This window comes from Lampris incognitus, unplaced genomic scaffold, assembly GCF_029633865.1.
Source record: "Lampris incognitus isolate fLamInc1 unplaced genomic scaffold, fLamInc1.hap2 scaffold_57, whole genome shotgun sequence".
Taxonomy (NCBI): Eukaryota; Metazoa; Chordata; class Actinopteri; order Lampriformes; family Lampridae; genus Lampris; species Lampris incognitus.
Genome location: NW_026611535.1, coordinates 820001 through 824371, shown reverse-complemented (window position 1 = coordinate 824371; position 4371 = coordinate 820001). Strand labels below are relative to the sequence as shown.

The window sequence follows — 4371 nt, the reverse complement described above, 5'->3', positions numbered from 1 at the left end:
TCTCCGGTCGGCGATTTCTCTGTGACACGAGCGCACAGAGAAGCGTGCTCCCTGCTACTGACGTCGACATCATGGGCGGGGCCCCCAGTTGGCGACGGCTGACGGCAGCCCTATCCACACCTACGGCGTGCGGTCTGTAGAACTGTGTTTTGGTGGACAACGTTCCACGTGGGAGTTCACCATGGCCAATGTAACGCTTCCCCTCCTCGGAGCTAATTTTTTGTGCGTTTACGGTTTTGCTAGTGGACATTCAGAACAGCCGTCTGGTCGATGCCTTAACCTTCTCCTCCTTCGCATGTACGCGGGGGGAAGCGGCCTATGCAGGTCTAGCCAACTCTCTCTCAGACAAACTCGCCATTGCCAAGTCTGACTTCGAGCACCTGGAACGGATGGGGATCATCCGCCGCTAAGCCTGATGGAGGTTGGCGCCCATGCGGGGACTACCGCCGACTAAATGACGCCACCACGCCCGACCGCTATCCTGTCCCGCATATCCAGGACTTCTCTGCAAACCTGTCTGGCAAACGCGTCTTCTCAAAAGTCGACCTGGTCCGTGGTTAACATCAAGTTCCCGTGCACCCCTCGGACATCCCCAAGACAGCGGTGACTACCCCATTCGGCCTATTTGAATTCCTACGAATGCCATTTGGACTCAAAAATGCGGCCCAGTCCTTTCAGCGGCTGATGGATTCAGTGCTCCGTGGTCTTCCTTCCCTCTTCGTCTATTTGGACGACATACTCATCGCCAGCGCCTGCGAGGAAGAACACCTGTCCCATCCACATGCCCTCTTCACACGCCTCAGCCAACATGGGCTGAGCGTCAACCCTGCGAAGTGCCGGTTCGGGCACTTCGATTTCCTCGAGCACCGCATCACTGGGGACGGGGCAGTCCCCCTGCTCTCAAAGGTGGAAGCGGTGGCGGCCTTTCCGCGCCCCCAAACAGCTCGTGCGCTCAGGGAGTTTAGCGGGATGGTGACATCTACCACCGCTTCATTCCCCGAGCCGCCTTTATCATCCGGCCACTGTACGAGGCGCTGAAAGGCAAGTCCCCCAACCAGGCGGTCGGCTGGACAGCAGAGCGGGACCGTGCGTTCACCGAGACTAAAGCTGCGCTCTCCCAGGCTACCCTGCTAGCGCATCCTTCACCTACAGCATCGAACTATGCTGTTGGTGCGGTTCCCGAGCAGTAGGTGGGTGAGGGGGCTTGGCAGCCTTTGGTCTTTTTCAGTCGCCAGCTTACACCCCGAGAGCGCAAGTATAGTACTTTTGACAGGGAACTTCCTCGGTCTCTGGCTCGCCGTCCGGCATTTGCGTTTCCTGCTAGAGGGCCGCGAGTTTACTGCGTACGTGGACCGCAAGCCTCTCACGTTCGCTGTGTCCAAGACGGCCGAGCCATGGACCGCTCGCCAGCAGCGACAACTCTCCTACATTTCGGAATTCACTAACGACATCCAGCACGTCGCTGGTAAATCTAACCAGGTAGCTGACTGCCTCTCTAGGGCAGTGATAGAAGCGGTCCACCTCGACACGGGGCTCTGCCTGCAGGACATTCCTTTCAGCGACACAGGTGTCACCCTCCTGTGTGACGTCTCCACAGGACAGCCCAGGCCCATCGTCCCGCACAGCTGGAGACGCCCCGTGTTTGAAGCTGTGCACGGCCTCCCTCATCCAGGCGGTAAGCCATCCGTGCGCCTGACCTCTGCTAAGTTTGTGTGGGAGGGACTTAGTGACGTGAAAGCGTGAGCCGACTCGTGTGTTGCCTGTCAGCGGGCTAAGATACACTGCCACATTAAGGCGCCCCTGGAACGCTTCGCAGTACCGGAGAGACGATTTGACCATGTCCACGTCGACCTGGTGGTCCTCTACCCCCCTCCCATGGGTTCACCTACCTCTTCACTGTGGTGGACAGGACTACGCGCTGGCCTGAAGCTGTTCCCCTGGCATCCACGACGTCTGCTGATATGGCCCGGGCTTTTATTAGGTCGTGGGTCTCACGTTTCGGTACGCCTGCCCACCTTTCATATGACCGCGGGCGGGCCGCAGTTTACCTCAGAGCTATGGAATGCTGTGGGTGAGGCTCTGGGCGTCAAGCTTCATCGCATTACCGCCTACCACCCTCAGGTGAACGGCCTATGTGAGCGCTTCCACCGGTCCATGAAGGCTGCGCTTCGGGCTACTCTCAAGGACTGCAACTGGGTCGATAAGCTCTCATGGGTCATGCTGGGCCTGCGGACCGCCCCGAAGGAAGACCTACAAGCCTCCTCTGCGGAGCTGGTGTACAGCACGCCGCTGCGAGTCCCAGGCGATTTCATGCCGAACGCAACGCGTTCCTGGTCAGCTGTGGACCAACGAGCCTCCTTGCTGGACGGGGTCAGAGCTTTCACACCCGTCCCTACCGCCCAACACGGCGCTCCGGTGTCCCAGGTGCCCCCAGGTCTGCAGTCAGCGGACTACGTGTTCATGCGTCACGACGCACACTGCCCCCCTCTGCAACCCCCTTATGACGGCCGCGGCCTGGAACGGGGAACTAAGCACCTGGTGGTGGATTTTGGGGGCACGGCCAAGCATGTTTCAGTGGACCAAGTTAAACCCGCACACCTGGACTTGACGCAGCCGTTGGAGTTAACCCAACCTCCTCGTCGCGGTCGTCCCCCGGCTCCGCCTCTTCTGCTCCTCAGGCCCGCGTCAATGCCTCCCAGAGACACTCCGCCCCTGTTACCCGGAGCCGCCGCGGACGGCCTGTCGGCCCCCGCGCCTGCCTGACTGCGATTACTAGGGCGAATTCTGGGGGGACTCATGTGGTTGACACGTATTGGGGATAGAATTCACCCCAAGAACTAAGGGTTAAGTTATGGTTGCCCAGCCAGGGGTCTGGTTATTCTTGCCGCCTCCGCTCAGTCGAGCTGTGGTTTTGTTGTCTCTCTGATTTACCGTGGATTAAAGAAAGTTGCCTACACGGCTAAAGTGTGAACCTACGGTCTTCTCCGTTCATTCGGCTCTACAAGGCAACTAATTGTAAGCTAAGGCAAAAAGATGAGTTTTAAGTTTGGATTTAAAGCCTTGCAGATTTAAAAGCAGAAAGTTAAGTTACATCCAGTTTTTCACAGTAGCCAAGGCGCACGGAGGGCGTGTGTGGGAGAACGGAGCATAGAAGGGCTGCGCTGAAATCGAAACATCGTAACTTGTGGGAGACGAAAGGGCGGAAGCTTGCGCCACCCCAGCCGGGGGTGGAAGAGGTTAACCTCTCGCTGTGTAGCTATAAAGCGGTGTAGCCATCGGTCCCGTTTCTCAACGTATGGGGGACAAAATTCACCCCAGGAATTGAGGGTTAAGTTAGGGTTGCCCTGGCAGGTTAACGGAGGGTTAACTTATGGTTGTTCAGCCATCGTTTCGGCCACAACACCTCTAACCCTTCGCTTTACCAGATAAAACTTCGGTTTCAAAGCGCCAGTTATCCTGAGGGAAACGTCGGAGGGGATCAGCTACTAGATGGTTCGACTAGTCTTTCGCCGCTATCTATAGTCTGACTTCACCCTACACAGGCATAGTTCGCTTCCTGTCGCAAGCGCTCATGCTCCACATCTCCGACGGTGTGGGCGAGACGGGCCGGTTGTGCGCGGACTGCCGGGCGCGCACCGACCCTCACTTTCATTGCACCACGGGGTTCCGTAAAGTTCTCAGACTCGCGCTCGCGTCAGACTCATTGGTCCGTGTTTCAAGACGGGTCGGGTAAGTAGCCGACATCGCCTGTGGGAGTGAGTGGCTAATTTGCGCGCCTGGTGTCCACACTTATTCTCTCATCCTGGCAGAAGGATGTGCCACAGAAGAGGACCATAGATGGCGCGTGTGCGAGGCTGACGGGCAGGCGTACAGCTCACGGAAACCCCGACCCACACGCGTAAGCATCTTAACTTGTGGGAGACGAAAGCGCGGAAGCTTGCGACACCCCAGCCGCGGGTGGAAGAGTTTACCCTCTCTTTCGCGATTGATGGCAAAGCGACGCACAGACAGGAGTGGTCTCTAGCGGGGCCGCAAAGTGCGTTCAAAGTGTCGATGATTGTGTCCTGCAATTCACATTAGTTCTCGCAACTAGCCGCATTCCTCATCGAGGCAAGAGCCGAGTGATGCACCGCTAAGACTTGTACGCTGCACTTTCAAAGCGTCAGCAATTGACTACTCATCCGAACACAGGCATGTTCCCAAGAAAACCCAACTCCGGGCGCTCCGCCACGCACCGAGCCAGCGGAGGTCCTCTGCAGCCGTGTTTGAGAAAATCAACCAGGTAGCCTCATGTCACTGCGCTCAGCAAGAAACACCGGTCGCCACTAATCAATACACCAGACCGGAGGAACCAATCCCCCGAAGCCAGCC

The 4371-nt window shown here is 57.7% G+C and overlaps 1 pseudogene; it reads right to left on the bottom strand.

The window, feature by feature from the left end:
- Window positions 1–3997: 3997 nt before the first annotated feature.
- On the bottom strand, window positions 3998–4141 carry LOC130133964 (5.8S ribosomal RNA; annotated as a pseudogene).
- Window positions 4142–4371: the final 230 nt, after the last annotated feature.